The sequence below is a fragment of the Parambassis ranga genome, chromosome 16 (assembly GCF_900634625.1).
Source record: "Parambassis ranga chromosome 16, fParRan2.1, whole genome shotgun sequence".
NCBI classification, from domain to species: Eukaryota; Metazoa; Chordata; class Actinopteri; family Ambassidae; genus Parambassis; species Parambassis ranga.
This window is the reverse complement of record NC_041036.1, coordinates 19,094,519-19,117,596: the sequence shown is the minus strand read 5'-3', so window position 1 is coordinate 19,117,596 and position 23,078 is coordinate 19,094,519. Positions and strand designations below refer to the sequence as shown.

The 23,078-nt window shown below is 42.3% G+C and overlaps 1 protein-coding gene across 10 annotated transcripts in view; it reads right to left on the bottom strand.

The window, feature by feature from the left end:
- Positions 1-22,744, bottom strand: part of mef2d (myocyte enhancer factor 2d) — a 72,577-nt gene extending 49,833 nt beyond the window's left edge. For 8 of the 10 annotated variants that reach the window (XM_028426547.1, XM_028426552.1, XM_028426543.1 and 5 more), the window contains exon 1: positions 4,194-4,410. The gene's annotated coding sequence lies outside the window, so the exon portion shown is untranslated. Of the gene's footprint in view, positions 1-2,471; positions 2,488-4,193; positions 4,411-22,514 lie in introns of those variants that run through there. The other 2 variants (XM_028426544.1, XM_028426545.1) reach the window with 2 other exon arrangements.
- Between the last annotated feature and the right edge of the window lie 334 nt (positions 22,745-23,078).

The window sequence follows — 23,078 nt, the reverse complement described above, 5'->3', positions numbered from 1 at the left end:
CGAATGATGCCATCAGATGTTCTGAGATACAATCTTATCAAATGGAATCAAACACGCAGGTGTCTGAGATTTTATTTGAGCGAAGAAAAAAAAACAGCAGACCAGAACTGAGATTAAAATGGTAATGGGAAGTGTAACAGCTAATTAATATGCCAGAGAAGACTGTGTAGTGTTGATCAATGCCTGTAAACCACTTTTAACTTCTTGATGCCAACTATAAATTAGGATACCCAAGCTTGTCCTGCATTGATTTTGAATGTTGAATCTCCCTATTCCTGAGAGTCTAGTCACCAACTTTATGAGCATGCTTTACTAAATTGCTGGAAAGCACCTTCTGCAAATATGTGCACATGGTGTCACTGTCATCATAAAGGCATTAATGCCAGGGTTCAGGTTGCTGACTTCAAGATGCATTGCAGTCATGAATTAGGTAATTTGTGAAGGGGGGGATAAGAAGTCTAATGGATTTGATCCTCAATGGAACACAGTCACAACCGCTGATGGGGGTCGAGGTGGGGGAGACGGGTGGGGGTGAAGGTTGGCATGTAACTGAGGGGCTGAAAATCCCTCATCTGACCCTGCAAGGCTCAGTTTGCAGCCCAACCTTGAGGCTGTTCTGCCAGCACCAGCTGTGTGATATTTACAGCCTGTTGCCTCATGTTCCTGGGCAACCATTGGACACAGCTCCCGTCACACTCAGGCTTAGGTCACTCAGCATGCATCTCTGCTATATCAACAGAAACCTATGGCTGATTCTCTGGTAGAGCCATCAGCAGGTGGACCAAGGGAGGGTAGAGGAAGGGAGGGACATCGAGGAGGGAGCTGCTGGCCCTATATCTGAAGCCTGGCTTATGATTGTGCCTGTGCATCTACGCTGCCAACCCTGGCAGTGGAATATGATCTCCCCTTCCCCCTTCTCCTCGTAACCAATCATGGGTAAGACTTTGGAGAGGTGGGGGAGAGAGAGGAGGGCTGATGCAGTGCAAGGGCAGCACTTCTGAGGTGGTGGTGGTGGTGGTGGTGGTTTGGGGGGGATGGGACGAGATGGGATGGGAGGGGTGGTAAAGAGATCTGTGCCTCTTGCCTCGTGAATCACGCCCGCACTCCTGGGCTGCTATCAATACTGCAGTCTGCCCGAGCATACACACACACACACTCCCAAACACATAAAAACAAACTGCACACACTCGCACAAAGAAAAACATACACCCACGCACTCAACACAGGGCACCATAACTGTTGTTTGTGCTTATAGCCTCTGGCATGAAGACAGCAAAAATACCCTGAGAATACCCATAATACACCCATGCATGTACATGTGAGTGCACAAGCTGACACACAAAGATGTCTTTTGTCCAGGCGCTTTGAAAGCATGTGGAGCAGAGATGACTTGTTGGCAGTACAATACTTTTAGTGTGGTTTGTTATTGACTCTGAGACTTTTACCTGTCACTGTATTAACATGATGGACTATGAGGTTTGACCTGTTGGGTTACATCACAGTCAGAGTTAAACACAAGAAAGAGGCACACCCATCGCGAGAAGTTTTTTTTCCCCAAAGCAGTCTGCTTCATGAGTACAATGAGTACACATTTAGAAAAACAAAACAAAACAAAAACCTTGAAATGCAACAGATAACCTGAAAACACTGCAGCATTATGCTACATCCTGTTTTGGTCAGCAGTGTGCCGTCTGTTACATCTGAAGAACTGACTGTTGCTACGCATAACAGGTGTTGCTATGGACATAGATTTTATTCTGATCACTGTATCAAGTCAATAGTTAATGTCAAATCTCTCCCTCACAAGTAACATTTATAAAAGTTTTATTTAAGCAAATGTTAAAAACACCTGACCCTATTTAACAAACAGTGATTAGTGACAAATGTTTGGTATTTTCCAAATACTGTTTGATTTTGAGGACTAGAGCTCATGGTGGGAAAATGAAACCTCTAGAAGGTGCTAAGATGTGTCCAAACCTGTATCAGGGTTAATTTATATTTCAAGGTTGTGTTTTGATTAAACTTGTAAGGGATCAGGTTCAACAGCTTGGGGTCCCAGCTCTCTATGATTCAGCTGTTAATTCATTTTACAGCATATTTTCTGCTTTTCTTAGTTTATATAGTTATAAGTTGCATTTCTTTGTCTTTGTTTCAGATTGTGAGATAAAAAATATGCTCCTGTGATTATGTGTCTCACTATTCTTTAACAGTTACAGAAGTAATTAGATGACAAACTGATAATAAAAATATCTATATAAATAAACAACCAAACAATCAACATTAATCTAGCTTCAAACTACATTATACATCCACAATGCCAATAAAACATAAATAAATGTAATTACTCATTAAATTATTCTTTACTTTCTCTTACATATTGCAGGTCATTTGTCATGTTTGTATTCTTTTCATTGGAAAATATTGCAGCAGTTTGCAATGTAAGTCTTGAGATGTTTGGTGAGCTTTCTAACCTGGTTCACAGGACTCCTCCCTAACACTTTCCATCACCTTAAATCTTCTGCGGCACAACAACAAAAAGCTCTGTGTGAGAGAAAAATGCCCTCTAGTCAAAACATTTCATGACATCAATGACATCAACTTGGGGACAGCGGGTGCACGCCTGACACAGCCTGCGTACAAGAGGATGCCATCACCAGTTTAACGTGTTCTCATAAATGCGGCCTCACACAAGAGCCAAACAAGCAAGATCAAGGTAGTCGACAGACACACACATGTAGACATTTATCGCAAGAGCCATCTGGTTTATTTTCATGAATGCAGGTGAGTGGGAGGAGGAATGCTATTGTTTTAGACACAGTAGTACCTGCCTATTTATAGCATCAACCACGAACTTTGTTGAGATTAATCCATCATTACTATGAGATGTGGGCATTGCAAGTATGCACAAGGCACTAATAATAAACACTCAACTTGTCTGACAAACACACCACTGTTTGGAAAAGTGAAGTGCAATCCTTTTAACAGATTAACCCTCCCTGAAGAAAACGTTTTCTTTTCTTTCTTTTTTTTTTAAACAGAGATGCTAAAACTGACTCAGTCATGATTGCTTATACGTGTGGTCATTAGGAAGCATGAGATCCCTCAGCTCAGAGAGGCATCTTTCAATCTGGTCACAGGAGATCGAGCCAGGGCGGCTTTGTTGTCAAGATACCCTTCAAAACAAGTGTCGAACAGCTGCTTGGAGACTTGAAAGTCTGTCCACCAGTGGTTTAAAATGCAGCAGGCAAGTCATTAAACTAGTAGAAATAAAACCTTGCTGAGAAATGTAGTGTCTGTAACAATACTAAACAGGTATACAGACAGCAGCTCCTATCTCCTATTTATAAATTCCTTAACATTATTGTTATTTGCAGAAGATATAAGAGGGGGGTTGTATATATGAAAATTAAGATAATGCTGCAATCTCATAAGCTCTAGAGAAATACCTCTAGGCGACTGAACATGAACAAACAACTTCCTGTGAATTACGTGCAGTTTTCATAACCACTTCCACTGAATAGAACCAGAGCAATCACCAAGGTCAAAGAAAAGCCTCAGCTCCTCAATTTAAAAGCAGTATATTTGTGCCTACATAAAACTACTAAACGTAGTTTTAACAGGTGTCAAGGCCACAAGCATGGCACTCATTAACGGTCATGTAAGCCTTCAATTCAAGAAAAGAAAAATAACAGGTGTGATGTTACGAGCTGCACGACAACACATACGCTATCAGCCATAAATCAGCACAACAGCCCCCCTTCGCCGTTGATCCTGTCTCAGCAGATTCGGTGAAGGTGTCAGCTCGGTGGCTGACGATGGACAACAGGCCACCCAGCAAGCCCCCTCACACTCCTTGCTAACCTCGTAAAGTTCTCAGCGGCGCCAGCCGTGCTCCCCGCTGATGGCTTTACGGACTGATTGGAGACCTCAGAAAGAATATTTCTGAGATTGTCTCCTTCTGTTTAAATCAAGCGTAAGACAGCAAAAAGTTTTAGCCAGGGGACAGGGAATGTCAACACCTCGAAACAGCCATCAATTATGACAGATTCTCTTGAAGTAATTATGGTTTTAAGCAAAGCAGCATTCATGTTAGTTTTGACCGATTACATCAGTGAAAACACACACACACACAGACACACACAGACTCACACAGGCACACACGCAGCTGCTATGTCTTGATTGGTCTTTCTTACCGTCAAAGATTAAAGGTGCCAAAAGGCGTTTTGGAAGTGCTACAACGCAACAGGGTTGATAATGTCTGGATTCTGGCCAGTTAGTTGGAAAAAAAAGAAGCTCCAAGCACAAGATAGTCCAAATCAAAGATCACTGAAGGGTCCAGTCCTGAAGAGAAAGAGGGCCCAACTCAGAGCAGCACATGTGCCGCTCGACCATCTACTGCTGAAATGACAACTGCTGTTGGAACGCCTCACTCTGGACACCCCAAATTACCCTTCTCACCGGACACCCCCCTCCGCCATGTCATGCCCCCCGCCTCCTCTGCTGCTGCTTCTTGTCACACCCCCACCCCCCCTCCCTTCCCCACTGCCCCATCACAGTCACACAAGCCCCCCCTTCACCCCCTAAACCACTCCCAAGTCACCTTTTGCCCTAATATGCCTTCAGCAACTGCCACCAATTCATCAGTGTCCATGTTGACAAATAAGGTGCTCGTCAGTCTGTTCTTTGAAGGATTATTTCAAGTAAATTTTTGTCTTAATTCAACTTTTGTTATTTGTATAGTAATTAATTACCAGAAATTATAAAAAAAGATGATTGGTTTTTGTGATTTATTCAAAGTCACACCGATATCCAGTGAAAGCAGAAAGATCTTTGACAAAATTGTGTACATATCCGTGTGTGTGGCACGAGTGTGAGTCACTAGCTGCCTAGCTGAGTGTGTTAGATCCTCATTGCACACCAATCTGTCCCTCGTGCACATGTGTGTGTACATCTTCCATTTGGATCATGAGCTGCTGGCAGCAGGATGGCAGCTGCCTACATACCTTTTGTTCCACTGGACCCTTTAAAGTGCCCCTCCCCATCCTACCCCTAAAGTCACACACACACACAAACAGCACCACCACACATAAACGCATGCATGCTCAGCTGTCGGAGAGTTCAACACACTGATAATGTCTCTTGCCGTTCATCCAGAACCTTCAACGTTCGATTCTGAAATGACTCCTGCGCTGTCAAACTTCAACGGCCCCACCGCCACATCTCCACCTCCCTGTCAGCTCCGATGAAGGCTGCTGCCGATGGCTCTGATCTGACACCACATCCAAAGATGTGAAAATCAAAAGAAATCCTCAGTGATCCAAACTAGATGAGATACACTTAGTGTACTAGAAAAAAAAGGACTGTAAAAGGAGAGATTGGTTCTCTGTGACGTTTGTGACAGTGGCTCTGCTTCCCAAGAAATGAATCTCAGCCCGTGCCCTTTCCTGACCTTGAAATCTCTGAGGGGGCTCCGAGGGTGTGGGAAATGGGAGGCCAGGAGTCTGCTAAACAGTTGTGTCATTGAGTTTCCACACAGCACAGCGAATATAAGTATGGGTGCAGGCACGTATGTGCCCAGGATCTAATGGGTTAAAGAAAGGGCAAAAATTCCACAGCCTAATTTCATCCTGAAGCAGTAACTTATATGGATAAATCTTTGAGGGGAAAACAGAAAAAAAACGTTCTCTCTTTCGCCTATCTGGAGCAGGAAATCTGCCCGTGGATGGGAAAAATATACACCGCCACTAAACACAACAATCCTAATGTCAGGGAATTGAGGACACAATTACTTCCACAACAAACACAAGTGCTCAGATGGCCTTATCTCTCTGCCCCTTCACCAGGTTTCCCCCCGCTTGCCATCCGCATTTGTCAACCGTGTGCACGACTGCCTGGGGGCCCTCCATGTTGAACACAAGGTGTTGGCCCAGAGCCTAAAATGGGGATCTATGAGCCTACCTCCGCGCTTACTGACACAAACGCAAGCACTGGCCAAGACTGTGTGGTGCTGGCTACATGTGGTGAGGATCCGGCACTGAGAGAGAGAGATGGGGGAGGCACAAACACTGAGCAAAAGGATATCTATTCTCTCGTCTTAAACAAAGCACTGAGAGGAAGCAGCTCCTTTGCCCACAGGCAAGTGTATTTATGTTGAAAAGAAACACAAATTTAAGGCACATAAGCTCCTGCGATGATAAACATCATCTATGTAGCTTCCAATCCTTGAGAGCGGTTGTTGAAAAGGACAAAAAGACTTGTTTTTGTATGTTTGTTCTACGTGAAAGGTGTGCCACCTGAGTTATGTGCCATGACAAAGGAAAACTCCAGAGGTTTTGTTCAAGACAAGCTTATTTGGTACTTTGTCTTTGTACCAAATGACTAATAGGTTTGTGAATAAACATGATATGCTTTCAAGGGTTTGACAGTGAATACCCTGATTATGCAAATCTGCCTCCCTCCCGAGAAAGGGGTAAATTAAAAAATGACAAAGCTTTTCTCTGGTGTGGCACTGGTGTGTGTTCTTCTCTTGTGTGTGACCTACATTATTGAGGAACTCTCCACATTTTTGTCACCATCTTGACAACTGTGCAGGAAAAAGAGAGAGCTCAATAGATGAAAAAAAAAATACACATCCACACAATAGGAATGTCTCATTACTCCACATTAGCTGCACAAGCATCCCAAGCAAATCTTCCTTTTACTTGTGCTTAATGTTGGAAATTTCAAACCAGAAGTTATTTTCTTTTGTTTTCTGGATCAAACTCATTTTAAGATGATAAATACAGCAAGTATTTTTATCCGAAAGAGAAATATACTACTTATTGATGTCTTGATAAAGTTAATTGCTTTTGGGTTTTTTCCCTTAACCACATGGGGGCTTGTGGATAGAAGGTCAGTCCATCCAAATACTCCAATGATTCCTCTCTAGAACATCACCTCAGTCACTGGGAATTTAGATAATGCTTAATGTTTGTTTTCACAGGGTGTCATAGTTCATAACAGCAACATTTGTGTGGTAATGCTCACAGTGGTGACTGGCGTGTTTACCTTTCAAGAGATGCACCGATGTGACTTTTTCAGTCCCAGTAGTGATACCTGGACCAGACAAAGTCAGTCAGACCAACACAGGTCAGTATGGAGACATTCAGAATTATTATTGGTAATGGAAACCATGTTTCCCCACCAAACAGTCAGAACTGATGAAGCTGCTTGGAGGAGCAGTGAAACGTCTTCCAGAAATCTCTACAAGTCCAGACGCCTTGCTTCAACCTTCTGAATGAAAATGACCTGGATGACTGAGAATCTTCATCAACATGACACCTGGACATTGTGCATCAGCCCATACCTGCTACCACGTCCTTTGCAAATATTGCATTTGTCAACATTGTTGGCATAGCAAGCATGAAATTCCTCCATGCAAGTGACTCTTTGTCTTACTCCATGTTGTCGTACTACGTGTTTGTTTTGAAGTTTAAAAGTTTCCTGCAAATACTGCTGACACACAGTGTAGCATGGGTTGGAAATAAAGTGAGTAGTGGGTAAAACAGCAAGAAACTGCAGTGAATTATATAAACATAGTACTGTCCGGTACTGAGCGTGTCTGTCCCTCATCTAGCCCTCTCCTAATATGTGGAAATTTGGTATCTCCCAGCCCCTGGAGCTGTCACAGCTAAAGGTTAAAGGTCAAGAGCAGCAAGACGAGCACTAACAGACGCAGCAACCTGTTCCCTTCAACTGTCTGCCTCACTCAGCTGGCACCACAAAGGCTCCAGCCCCTAACCCCCCCTTCCCCGCACTCCTGTAAAGCCTCATGTCTCTGCAGCTCCAAGCCTTCCGCTTTTTTTCAGGCTGTCACTGTCCACAGACAGGACACAGGGACAGTTTCAGGGATAGGTTATTAACATCAAGCTTTACTGCATTTTTAATCCATCTCTCATCTAATCAAAATACTCATTTAAGCTTCTCTGTGGTACCTGCTTGTTGTGATTACAGTTTATTTAATAGTAAACTGAAGGAAATCTGTGTACAGTGTGTTAAGTGTAGTAGTAAGCCGTTTCTCTGTCTCCCTGCCAGGTGACTTAAAGTAAAACAGGAGCCCGCTGTGTTATCCTAATTAATGCTCTGCGTTTGTTGCAGTATATTTTAATATATCGAGTAAATTAAAGCCATAAATCACTCAACACCTGTGACTCCCACACCGGCAAGACCAACTGGAGAGCAAGAGACTGCAGACATTTAGCTTACACCCAGGAAAATAAGAGCAGACGTCTGGAATTGAGCGTACACTGATGTTTTAGATTTTAAAGTTTAGAGAGGGAAATTTGTCCTTCTATGTAATAAGAGACATTCATAACCTTAGAGCTCACTGCAATCCATACTATTGATCACTTGTGATGTTGGTGATTTGAAAATGTAAGCTTATTATACTTAAACATAGTAAATTATTATGAATAAGAAGAATCAGCTCAGTGAACAGGGTATAAAAAGGAAAAGTATTATCATATTATTTGTTCTATTTAGACAGCTGAGTTTTATTTACTGAAAAAATAGTTCCATGGCCAGCACTTCTCTTTTCATATAAACTGCCTGCGCAGGCTTGTTCAAGGCTTGTCATAATAACCTGGAAACAAACGGGTGAAAAATTTCTTGTTTCTTTCTTTTTCTTTTTTTCTTTTTTTTGACAAAGACAGATAAAATTACAGCTTCTGGTCTGTGGTTATACCTTTTCATTTCAGAGGCTAGAGTCAACCAATCAGGAGTAACTGTAAGGATATGGTCTTATCACATAGATACTGAAGCTTTAAGTTAAACAGCAGAAAAACATCTCTGAAGTCATCATAAATGTTCATGAATTGAGAAAACGGTAAAAATAAAGATCTTATCTTCATACAATTGGAGCTCTTAGCCTGGTGGGTTCAACTTTTCAAAAGTAAGCTGTCGACTCAAGCTACAATAAGCAGTACAGAGGCAAAGACCGAACCATCTTGGACGTAAGAGAGAGGCATGAGGCGCTGTGTTGTCCACAAACAAATCCCCAAAGGCGACAAGGCGTTTGATGTGCAATGGGGCGGTGAGGGCCACACGGAGACAGCAACACACCCCCCTCCCCCAACCTCCACAAGCTCCCTGACTTTGACTAACGCACAAGTGCACACATACACACTTCTCCTCAGAAACAGCTGACGTTTTAACAGGCTTACAACAGCTGACAGGCTACAGGTGGGGCAGAGGGGACCCTTCATAAGCCCGCCACCCCCCCTCCTCCTTTTAGAAACCAGCTCATAATTCCCCTCTGCAATCCACACACACACACACACATGCACACCTGTTGTGACTCCAGAGGAATTGTCCTCTGTGAAAAGCCTTCCTCCATACTGTATCAACCACCTACCCCCCCACCACACACACACAGACACACACACACACACACCGTCTCCCCCTCAGTGCATTGAAACAGGGCTTTATGACCCTCCAGCATGTGTTTGAGTGTTTGAGTGGCTGCAGTGTGTGTATACTGTGTCCGACTGTAACAACAGATGCTACCATAGACCAGAACTACAGGCTGAAAGCACTAAGCTCCTTTGCTTTGCTTCAGTGGAGCCGGTGCTGGCATTACAGCAAGGAGAAAACCATGCTGTCGTGTTAATCCATAATCATTTTAACCCACAACACCCAGGTTTTCACTTCAATCAGTACAGCGTACAATCGAAATGACAGTTTGGTTATGTGGATCTTCTAATCCTGAGGTTAAGTCAAGAAATAAATGACTTTTAAGTCATTTATTTCATCACATGATATTAATGTCTCCTCACCTACTAAGAGTGAGTCCTTTTTGGAATTTAGAATCTGACGCCACACAATGAGATTCTTCCTTTGATGGGAGACAGAAAGGCTCACGGAAGCCTTATTCAGGAATTTGGAGATTCCTCTCCTCATGAACATCCTCCAAATGCTTTTGTTAGACAAAGTTCTCTGCAAAGTGAATTGTGGTGGAGCGCAGGCTGGATATTTAGGACGACGCGTATCTGTTTGTAAAAAAAAAAAAGCAGGGATGGGAAGAAGACGGGATTTGAAAGCACAGCATTTCTTTGGATTGGATGAGAAAACCATGGGGTGAAAGTGAGGAAAAAAAAACACATTTTTGGATTATGTATTCTTGCTGGGTGAGCAAAAACAGAGAAAAAATAAGTTTCTATAACTTCCAGTGCAGAGTTTTACCCACTTAAAGTGTTTCTTTTCTTCTTTTCTATCACTGTTTGAAAGGTTTTCCTGCTTACTGTGACAGATATGACTGACTAGACTCAATGAATTATTGTTATTTATTAGTAACACTAGAAATAAGTAGGCCTGTCGTAGTGAACCTTTCTATAGCAGCAAAAGCAGTGTAATGATATTATAGCTCCATGACTTGTGTACTTTTTTGAAACAATTCTCGATCTTCTAATATCTATACACGGTTTTTGTGCAAATAGTGTCATCAAATACTATTTGTGTTTTTGACGAATAACCCTTTGTGTTATTAAGTTGTAGCTGTGGAAAACAGCTGTGGAAAGATCACAGCCTTTCTTATAGGGGCACAAAAAGTAAGAAAGCATTATGATGCTGATAAGTATAGTGCCAACATTTTTTTTATTTTGTAGCCTTTGCTCTGTTCTTTCTGTGCACTCTCACCGCCTTTCTTTCCTTTCTTGAGAAAGCGGGAGGACTCTTTCTCTCTGAGCCTGGTGGTGTTCCAGCTGTAATGTGATAACCAGTTCAATAACATAAACAACTGCCAGAATCCTCCAGAGAAAGGATGCAGAGAGAGAGAGAGAGAGAGAGAGCGGGAGTGTGTGTTTCTGAGTGTGTGTATGTGAGTCAGTGGGTGGATGTCTGTGTGCGTTTGGTTTTACATGGGAGCGCGTGTGGGCTGGAGTGCAGGAGAGGCCTGGGCGAGAGGTGAGGACGAGTCAGCCATTGAACACCATCAAATAAAACGTTATCTAATGCCTGCACTGACACGGCCCGCCAGAAAACAAGTACACTCTCTATATCGACTGAAAGCACGGCTGTGCTTTTGCCCGCGAAAAACACTCCTCGCTTAGGCTGTGAGCTTAGTTTGCACATCAGAGCAAAGAAATGAATTTCAGCTGCACTATAAAGAGCCATCGGGGTATCTGCACGCTTTCTGAGTACAAATTGAGTGACTCCTAAGACCTCTCTAATAGCTCCAAAAGAAAGAAGAACACTATTTCCTTAACTACAAGGTCTGTGGCAAAAAATACTTCAGCTTAGCCATTCCCTTGTGCGATTACCCCAACACCATGCATAGTCACCTCCAGAACAGAATCATTTTACCTTTGAGGCAGATACAGTTTACTGTGCATTCATTACAAGACTGCCAAAACTTAAATGAAGCCCAGCTACTGAAAATCAATACACAAAGATTTGGTTGGACATCTTATGATCATCCTCGATATGTAGGCTGCAGTGACCCACCCTGTGCTTTATCGTTCACCAACCAGCAATCAATTATTGTATGTCATTATTAAGTATCAACATTGAAACATATAATTAAACCTGCAGACAGATGTCCAATTTCAGCAGGATGTCTTTCTCAATAGGCAGTGGGCTGATTTTAGTTACTTATTATCCAGTTTGCTTCTGTTAATTTTTTAATTTCATCTTTAATTTAATAATTTGAATCCCATCTGATCTGATCATTTACTTTATTCTCTCTCATTTAGGATAGACACATTTGGAGTAATACTAAAAAAAAAGGAGATAAACATCTGATTTTTTGAGTGGCCTTACTCTTCTCCATTCATCTCTGCTTCTTTGCAGTAAAAAAAATCGGTTTAATTTTTTTTCACCTCAGTAATACTCTCACACATGAAGAGATACAGTGTGTATGTGTTTATGCATGAATGCACTTACACACGCCTGAAGCCCTAGTAGCAACATCACACGGAAATACACAAGCATAGGGAAGTGTGCAACTTTGGAAGGGTGGAAAGGGGATTTTTTTTTCTAGCTCCTCCTCCACTTTTTCTCCTTCTTCTTCTTTCCCTGGAATCATTCCCAACTCTGGGTTATGGCTATTCTACAACACAAGAGGAAAAAGGATGAATAAGCCCCCCCTCCTTGTACCCTTTACCCTCCCTTCATCTCCTCATACTCTCTTTCTCCATGTTAGCTTGTGGCTATCCTAATGAGCCCTGCGCAGATGGTCCCATAACATCGCCACAGCTGTGATACTGTAAAATGACGCCACGCCCCAGTGAGGAAGAGGTTGATATACATTCAAATATTCAAATGAGGCCCTAACCTCTCGCTGCGCTTTACTGGAAATAGATGAGATGCGCAGGATAAAGTCGATGGGGGGTCGGGATTGGTGGAAGAAGAGAGATGAATAGACTCTAGATGATAACAAAAAGAGCAAAAAAAATTGGTAGGATTTTAGATCAAAGAAAAGCAGGGTGAGTAAGAAAGGTGAGAAGGCGAATGAGAGCGAGAGAGGGAGAGAGGCCTGGGTGTAGTGTTTCAGCTCCTGGCTCTGCTGCTTGCTATTTCAGCTGTGCCGGAGTGCTGGCCAGCAGCCCCTGCTCTCACGCCATCGTAACCCCGTCAGTATGGTGGCATGCCACTTGGGCTGCGTTCGCAACTGACAACTGAAAGCCTCCCAATTCTTATTTCCCCCACTTTAAACAAAGATCAGATTTTCTCCTCCTCAGTGTGACTGTCACAGTTTCCCTCTAATTCCAAACTAGACCACACAGCTCTCTGGCACCAGTTCAGATCCTCGAGTGATCCTACGTGCATGAGACTCCTCAAAAAACACCGCCTTGACCAAGTTGCTCTCACGTCATTAATCTGCGCTGATCGTCACAAGTTTTGGCATCAGGGCAAAGTAGCTGAGCCAACATTAACAAAGAGGAAGCAAGACAGGAATGAATGCCAAAATATGAGTCAGTTGGTAATTGAGGAAACGCCTTCAGTTGGACCAACTAAAGGAATGTGGTGAAGCCAAATTAAAAATGTGACGGAAATTGTCAAAAACAATGGGTTAGGGTTAGGGTTAGGGTTAGGGTTAGGGTTTGCCTTGTATGATAATAAACCAAATGATGGCCAGCAGTCTGAGTAGTCTTTTTGTATTTCTAAACATTTTTTTGTGTATAGCAAAGGAATATTGGAAAAAATTTGCATTCGCTATAACAGAAAAATTTCCGAGAAGCAGTACAAGTTAACATCCTGGTTTTCAGCCGGTAAAAGACTTCTGATTATGAAACAATTCTGCCTCTGGGGGCAGAGTGTTTTCTGAATACTGAATGATGCATCCGAGGTACTACACTTTTCTAAAACAGATGTATGACATTTCGAAGCACAAAAAAAACCCTTCTCATACATCTCTTTTCTTTTGTAGCTTCCTCCGGTCGTGTAGGTGTGCAGCGCTCCTTGATCCAAGTCCCAACTTCTTTTTTTTTTCCCGCTCACTTCTTCCTTTTTAATCTTTATGTGCTGCATTGTTCTCAGAGCTCTGGCAACAATACCAGCAAGACCTCCAGCAAACCTTCAGCAAAGGCACAGTGGAGGCTGCAGCTTGAGTCATTAAAGAGAGAAACCATAATCTAAGCTGAGTATAATGCTGTCAATTGCTGACTGTTGTTGATTGTGATTTTCAGTAATCCTCACAGTAGCTGGCTGCTCTTTCTGGATTTCTGGCATTTATTGTGCTTGGAGTTGTGAAATGTTTCATGCAGATGTAACGCACTGAAATCAAGGTCAGTAAAATTATCTCAAAAGGAGGTAAGGTTGTTTATTTCTAAGGTAAGGTTGTTTGTTTCAAGCCTTAGTGGAAAAATGTAGCGACAATAAAAGCTTCAACCCTAAGTCTTAGATTTAAGCTTTAACTGACATGTGTTCTTCTGTCATTGCCTCTGAGCAAGGCACTAAAAATCCATGACCCCCAGGTTGTAGTCCCTTAGCAAGCTAAGATGACCTTGACCTCTGACCTTGGTATGGATCTAGACAACGTGTGATCAGATGGTCTCATACACCCAAAGTACTGTATTGTGTATTCCAACGGATGATGTGATGGTTTACACACTGACAGGTGTGCACTGTTTACATCCTCCAGAAATGACATATCGCTATATTTACGCTGGCTGGCTAGAATGGAACATGGAATGCGTGGCCTGATGTCATGTGATTACGCGGCATATATAGCCACACAAGGCTGCGTGAAGACAGAGGGCTGGTTAGTTTCATAAACCCGGCAGCAGCTTTAATTCACAGGTCCAGATTTTGTGTCTACTTGATACCATTGCTTGATTAGGGTTAGGTTTACACACATTCATTACATCAAGCACATTTGACGAGGAAAAATGTTCCCTTCTGCTACCAGCATAAAATACTGATCCCGCCCCCAACAACACATAGAACATGTGGGCAGCAGACACGTACACAGTGGATTGGAAATATTATCCTCCTATTACCTTTTCCTGGTGATAACAAGCTGGTAGCATATGTAGGTTTTGATGAACGGTATAAATACAACAGAATTTGCTGTAATTATTCGGAGTCATTAACTCTCTAGTAATTCATTTGGGTCTTTTCACCCTTTTAAATGCTCAAAGACTGTTGAGAACATTCTATATAAGGGGCCATCTTGCCGAAGGTTGTCAGTAGCTGAACTAAATGGATTGAAATTGAATGTAAGTGGATTTTGATACTATGGCCCTGTCAAGGTCAAGCCAGGCTCAGTTTTGTGCCGAGCTGCAACCGTGAGAGTGCTGTTGCTCGCCTCTCGAGCTCCCGCTATTGAAGGTTAATCCTGCAAATTGTGTTGGGTTTAAGTTGCATTTATGCAGTGGGCTGTGTCTTGATCCTGGACGACTGGCCTTTGATCCCACCACACACCCGGTACAATGTCCATTTGGCTAGCTTTGCACCAGATTACCCCTTTGGTTGGTAAAGAGTATATTAAAAGGAGCAAAATACTACTTAATCTGGATAAAGTGCTGCGGCGAAGTGCACCGACAGTGAAAAGGAGCAGAGTGAGATCACAAAACAGCACTGAGGCCCGGAGATGAAATGTAATGAGAAGGGCTGATTCCTACAGATTCCGCAATCCCTGATCAAAATAAACATTACGTGTATTTAGTGTTTTCATTTGCTCATCTGTTTCCAAGTCGTAGTCAAAACAAGGTCAGCGCAGATTTCAATTTTGGCTCTAAAGCTGGTTTTTCTAGCAATTTCTTCCGAGGCAGAGCGGATATATTTAGTGCCCTGTACAAGGTATTTTTAGCAAAAATCAACAGCTGAGGGATTTACCACTGTGTTTTTTCCCCTCATTTCTATTTTACGTAACAGAGCTTCATTAAATGACTGTAACTGACAGAGTCACAACGAAATATTAAAATTATATGTTAATGAAATCACTAATTAGTAGAATATTTTATTTAGTGTGGATCAGAAGTTAGCATCTAGCTCAAGGGCACTTTGGCAGCACACTCAGGAGTCCTGTGACCTTTCAGATTCTAAGACAAATCTGTTTAAAGTCCAGGCCACCCTGCTGCCCTACTTCCCCAGAATCCATCATCTGAGGACAGAGAAGAGACATTCTCTGCTACTTTCTGTTTGTCTGGGAGATGAATGGAAAGTCTGTGGTAAACCACAGAGGGCTGATTATAATTTAGGTCGGGGTGACAGCCAATAGATAGAGCAAAATCAACTAGGGATCCAACTTTGTCTTTAAGTCTGGAGGCTGTGTGTGGTACTGTGCATAAAGTTGAGGCCAGAGGTCGCCAATCATCCAGGAAGCCACAGCATCATTTTCATAGCAACAGAACTTCCTAACGTTCATCATCATTGCTGATTCAACCAAGAATAAAACATCAAGTCATAGTATACTACTAATGCATGTAAGAGCCCCAGAATGTGTGGTACCGAACAGGTGTATTCATCATCTTATTTACTTATTCTTTGATTTATAATATAGTCGGAAAAGTATTTTTTCCGTTTTGCTTGATTTAATGTAAGCCTAACCTTCAGAATTATATCTTAAAAGCTTCCTTTCAAAGGGCAACATGGCTGCTAACTCCTGACATGAAAAGTAAAGTACATTTTGGGATTCTATTAAATCTATGAGTCATTTTAAGAACTATACTTATAAAATAGTTATGCATTAAAAGATTGAATCATCCATGTTTGTTAAATATTGAATGCTTGGCAAAAATGTTTGAAATGGATTCTTGCAGACATCTTTGACATTTCATTGACCCCCTCAGATATTGATACAACAGACTCTCAGGAGTCATGTGTTTAACTAGCAGAAAGACAATTTGCAGTGTATTGCAGCATCCAAACCCAAAGAGGTTTCTCTAATGATCATCTCAAATAATTAAGATTTAATAAAGTTGAATCTTATAATATGGTGGCTTCTGCAATCACAACAAAAACATGCCAGAGGCTGTCTAACGAGTCCCTTCCTATTGCCTAAATGACCTGTTATTTAAATAAACCGACTCAGTAACACTCTCAGGAGACAGACGACATTCTCAAACACATCCTTCCTTACAGACAAATGTGATCTGTTGAGATTTAAGTATTAACTTACCCAAAAGCCTTCAACAAAGACAGGTTAAAAAATACATTTCTAAAAGGTAATTTGTAGAATTGCTTTTTAATTTTGTTGCTTAGCACCGTCTGCTGTGAGTCTGCACTTTCTAAGCTCAGCTGTCAGTCAAACAGCGTGGGTGGGAATGACGTCTGCTCCTGGTTGGATTTTCATTTGATGAAGCAAAGATTTCTGAAAGTGCTGCGTTGAATATATCAAACAAACTTATGCTAATGGGATGATTTTAAAAATATGCAATTGAAGCTGTGATATCAAAGTAATAGTACTAGCAAGAAAATCCAAACACAGTGAAGACATAATTTCATATTTTAAGCACAAATTTATCACTTAACGGAGGGTTTCATGTTACATAAGATTCTTTGAAATTGAATGAAATATTGACTTGAGAGTGACTTCTTTCACAGATTAGATCAATCCCTGATGATTTGAATGATGTCCAAGGTCTGTTAGGCACGATGCCGTTATTGTGTGGAAGATATATTGGAAATGTGTTATAAATACATTTCTCTGATGTGTTTAGAAATAACAGAGTAAGGGCTATCTTTTCCCAACAACCATCCTGACTGTCCGGCAGCAGCTGAGGAGCTCACCCAGACTGCTGCGTGTCCAACACAAACACAGCTAAACTAACAACAAACTAACATCAAGCTGTTTGAAGCAGCATTCATCCTGCCCGACCATAATCAACAATGGTGTCATCAGGCCACCACTTCACAGAAACACATGCACACTTCAGCCTTCCTTTGGGTGGGCCTGTGTCACCTCCCTGGACTGAAGACCCCCCCCCCACCCGTTCTTTCCTCCTCTCTATCTGCTCATTACCTTAATTGATGTTTAACCCCTAGATCAGCAGCTGACGATGGCTCAATTAAGAGCTTGCTGGAGGACAGGGATTAGTTCTGTGTAAGTAAGGTGGTTTGTTGCCTTGCAGCCGCAGCCTCTCTGGACCCTAATCCTTATCTTTGGGGTCAAACCAGACGGACCTTGTTACACAACGAGCAATTACACTACAAAGCTGAATATGTTAAGGGATAAAAATAACAATCATTTTCAATTCATCAAGGAAGTATTTTATGTCAAAGACTGAACACAGGCACCAATGCTCAAAGTGCTAATAATTAATAGTGCTAATTTGCCATTATAGATTAACATCTGAGCAATTTCAAAAAAGTTCAGCATCAAATCCTAAATGCATACATTCACAATGTATTGGTTGCATGGTTTGTTTCTTTAAAGAAGGCAAAGCCAAATAATGATGATGTATCAGACACTTTCAGACATCTATAGCAGGTTGTTCTGTTTCGTATGCCTAGCAAAAAACGTCGGTCCAACAGATAATCATAGACTGGACGGATGCTAAGATTCAGATTTTTTTTTAAGTGTTCCCAGCTGGTATGAAAATAAAAGCTTGTAGATTGCACTGGCACTCAGACCAGATACATTTTTTTCTTTCCCAGATTTCTTGAAAATGCTGCAGCTCTGTGTAGATCCATATTTCTGGAAGAACACCGTTTCTTTCCAATAACTAGCATCTTTTTTGTGAAGCCATCAATCTGGTTAAAATTGCTGTTGGTTTTCCGTTGCTCTATTAATAGAAAAGTTGACTAATTGTTTCCGCACTAATGACATCCAAACAGAGCCATATGATCGCACTTGATTTTTAGCTGTCAGTTCGCATTTAGAATCAACAGCTGCGGTGGCGACTACTATTTGTATGATGCAACCATGCATCCATGTTGCCTATTAAAAATGTTTTATTGCATTTTTGGACAAAATTGTTAGGCTGTCATGTCATTTTTCTGGACAGGTGAAAGTAAAATTAATCACTTAACTTTAACATTCGAGCCAAATAAAATAAACTGTGGGTGTGCTCAGCAGCACCAGGAGAGGCAAAGCCTGGTCTGGTTCCTCCACCCTGCGCAGTGCTTTTCTGGTTGCCAGCACAGAAGGGAGGCCATTTTGAACTCACAGTAGGGGGAGAGTGGATTGCGAGGTGAGGCTTACTGCAACTACTTCCCACATTAAGTGGCTGATGGTCTCCCCTCTGCACAAAAACACCTTTGGCTTTAAGTTCCATTAACAGAGAAGCAGCGAGGACATTTCTTTCCTCTTTCAGTGTGCTGGGGTAAAGCCTTGCCCTGCAATGATTGAATCACAGCCATAACAGCAGAAGGCAGAGGCCTGCTGTGCGGCAGAGTTCTTCCTGTTCTCCTCGCTCAGCGTGGGAACAGCCGTGGACAAAATCTGCCCTGGAATCAGCACACAAAAGAGGCCATGAAAGCAACTCGACCAGAGCAGGTAGTAATTGCTCCTTTCTGCTAAAATTCTCCAAACATTTGAAAAGGAGCATGGTTTGTGGTGCAAGGCTTTCAGTTTGACATCAACCTGGGGGGGGGCTTGCTTGTCTAATATGGCTTACTAGAAAGGTTTTTCTGCCATCATGAACAGGAGCATGGGTCAGCTGCAGACGAACATGTGGAAAAACATATCCAACACCGGCGCTAATGTACTAGGCTCTGTCTGACTTCAAAAGGTAAACAGCCAAATCAATGAGAATCAATAAGGTGGCAGGTCACCTGCCCTTACTCAACCTGACAACTACAGCAGCTCAGCTCACCTTTATTCACCAGCTTTCTTCCCTTTCTTCCTTCAGTCTAGTTTCCTTGGTGTTGAAATATATAAAAACGAGCTCCCAAGCATGTTATTTTCTGCTCTCACAAGCTAATGTAGCCTCAGCTTCAGCAGTGATTAAAGCCCATCAATACTCAGCCTGGCCAACGAACAGATTGATTAATGAAAATTAGACCTCAGTTAGTGCATGCCAAAGTCCTATGAAAGGCTTGACTTATGTAGAGCTCTGAAAAATATATCGAGGAACACAATGCTTTTTTGTTCTTAACGTAGTGCATGTGTCAGAATTTGATTTTTTTTAATCAAATCAAGGTCAGCAATGAAGGATTTCACTTTTAATCAGTATGTTGTTCAGTTAGATCCTTATCTTAATATACTTGACCTTAAGATTTGAGTGTAACGGAGCTGACAACCTCAAGTGGCCATTTCAAGAACTGCAGCTTTTGCAGTCCTGTGTTGGTTCATTTCTCAGCACTAAAGGTGGCTATTAAGCCACGATCAAAAGCTCCTTACCAATATAACAATTCAAATCTAACTCAGTGAGGATTATGACTGAACCAAAGCTAAAAAGATAAAAGAATCCCTGCTGCAGCCTTCAAACTGCTGCATCAGAGAACACGTGCTCCAAAGACCTCACACTCAACTTTCATTTTCTGGTACATCCAAAAAAAAAAAACACATTGCTGTGCATTAAGACACACAATCACCTCGCCGTGCCTCTGACAGACTCTGACGAAGTCTGTAATGTCTGGGGAAGGCGACGGCTGACTGTCTGAGTTTGCAATTCAGCAGGAAGCTGCACCAGGAGAGAATGATTTTACTTCCTCAAATTAGCAGAAGCCAGGAGGAGAGGAGAGGAGAGGAGAGGGGAGGGTGATGTTTCCCCCCACTGTGTTTTGACTCTAGCCAGCAGAGCACACGATGAAGCACATGGCTGAGCTTCAGCGAGGAAAACCCGCCTTGTCTCTCCAAAAGTCATGACTCTTGTGTTAAACACTGACTCTGTGAATTTGCACATAAGTTGATCAAAATTAATTTTGACATGATTTGTCACCACAAAAACTGTCTCCTTAAGATTTACCCTGACTCGGAGTGGAGTACAGCTTTGCCTGCAGTCACGGTTCTCAGGGACACAAAAGCCCATTACCAGAGCTGAGCCCATAAGTTATCTGGAGCTTAAGCTCCTTTTTCACTGAACAAGTCCAGTTACAATATTTTGTTCAATTTATGGATTGTGTTCTTGTGTGAGTACATGAAGTGAAGGAGAGAGCCCTCCAGAGATTTACAGACGGTCTCATGCTGCCCTGGGAAGAGATGTAATGTGAAGAGAGCTATCACATTGCACACCTAAGTGCACTATCAACTTCCTTCTTACAGATGCAGAAGAACACAACAGTGGAATCCAAAGGCTTTTTTTATTGAGGTTAATACAGGAGAGTCTGTGTGGTGACTCTCGAATGGAGAGAGGAGATAAGGGAGATAAGGTGATAAGTGGGCAGGAGGGTCAGAGCATCCATTAGCTTTGACATCTTGACAATGTCAGAAATCTGCAGCGTTCTTGTTTACCAGCTATAAACCTCCTGATGGAGCTCTCAGTAGAACTTTTTGAAAAAGGAATCAGTTTTAAAAGTTTGACCTTAAGACCAAAGGTAAGCAGGAGTGTAAGAGAAGAAGATGAGGCTCTGCTGCTGGCAGGTCTGTTTTTCTGGACGAAGTTCTGACTCTGATTTCACATAAGACCTCTTAATTTATTACTTCCTTGGGCATAGCTTCACTTTCTGATTCAGCCTAGAAAAAACAGCTTCATGTTAACATAAAAATCTTTGATCATCATCAGTGAATATTACCAGCATCTGGTATTTCAACCTCTCTGAACTGATGTGATTCAGCTGTAGTTCTGCAGGACACTGTTTGTTATGGACTCAGATCAGTCAGACAAACACTCATCTGTGGTTATCCTGAGCTTCTAAGGCAAACATATCCAAAGACTCACAGTGAACTCTCTAATCTGCTCTCCTCAGAGCGCCGGGATGCTCACTAGCATCGCTCAGCACCCTTATCTGGACTGTCTCCCTCGGGATCATGTGACACCTTTTTTGGCAACCTGGACTTTTACCTGCAGGCGATGCTGAAACTGTCCTCATCTGATCTGTCCTCATCGCAGCACATCCCTCTGCTGCGCTAGATAATGATGTAATAGATAACAGTTCCCTCCTGCCTCCTGACATGCGAGACTTCATTCTCTAGAGGCACAATCTCATTGTCTTCCTGCCCTCTAATCCCAGTCACCTGGCAGCTCTGAGATGCTGCCAAACCACTGCTGGAAGTGGAAAAGCTGACAAAAAAAGGGCATTTCTCACTCTAAAGAAAACTCCAAGCTGACTTGACAGCAGCTTTATTTGGCTTTATTGATGCCATCATTACAGGCTGCTTCCACGAGCAAAATGGTTTCCGGGTTTGAGGAGGAAATTAGAAGTTTGATGGCACTCTCTCCCGGGAGAGAAGCAATTACGCACAGCAATGAGAGCACAATTGTCGGAAATGGGCTCATGAAAGAGACATAAAATAATTCAACAGACACAAGAGCTTAAAGGATATGAGGAAAGGCATCCAATGTGGTTTTGATAAAGAAACACATTTTTTTTCTAATCACTGCAGTTTTCCTGAGGCAAATACAAAGCACTTCCCTCTTTTTCCATCTGCCCACTTTCTCCTGCGATGTAAACCTGTCACATAACGTGTAAACGGAATTGATGGCGCGATAAAAGTTGCCAATAAACTAAACGTGCTTTTTCTGAGATGAAATCCATTTATAGAAATGAAGAGAAATAACATCAAAACCTGCTCTGGCACTTGTCGTAAATCGTTTCTGACAGCTCCTAATGGAGTGTTATTACTGTTGCGCACAATAGTAATAACACTCCCACCGGCTGCGAGCTGTTTCTGTTTTTTTTTTAAGCAAAGGCGCAAGCACACAGCGAGAAGAAATGTTTAACAGTGAGGCAACTTAAGCAAAACTACACCACGCAACGTCTTCGTGGTACAAAAACACTGGGAAGAGACTGTACCGAGTACCGTGCACGACCTCCTCCAGAGTTACCGCAAAGCACAGCACTGTGCCACTTATCAACTCTGTGACAAAATATCTCAGCAGCAGCACAGCGTGCGGACGAGCAGTTGTCAGAGCTACCCAAACACAGGAAGAGGAAAAAAAACAAAAACAAATGTGGCAAATGCGGACACAAGCTGGTGAAGAGTGACTTACCCGAGCAGTGTATCCACATCTGTTTTGATGAGACGGGAGATTCAAACGTCACACTTTGTTGCATTCAGAGCGCACAGAAGGATTTTTTTTTTAACGAAGACGGAACTGTAACTCTGCGCCGGGCGCGGTGGGCTACCAATTAAAATAATTCTCCCTACTTGATGTACAATGTAACTATTTAGTTATGGCAAATGGTGCCTAATCTATCCTGAGTGGCATTGCTTTGCGATTGACAGGGCCACGGCCAATGAGAGCCGGCTGTCCGCACCGCTCGGACCAATCAAATCGTCAGCGTGGAGTCGGTGGAAGGTGAGCGGTGAAGTAGGAAGGGCTGATGGCGACATCATGTGTTAAGAGTTTATATCCCTCCGCTGGTCATGTTTTGAGAGAAGCGGCTTCACTTTAGCTGCTTCTTTTCGAATACATTAAAACAAATCAGAGTTTACAGTCAGCACGGGTTTGTTTATGTGTTTATAATCTCAGTCTTTCTACTACAAGCACTTAAACTCTTTGTGAGAGCGGATATAATCATGCGCCTGTGTGTATTTTTGTACTTTAATACAT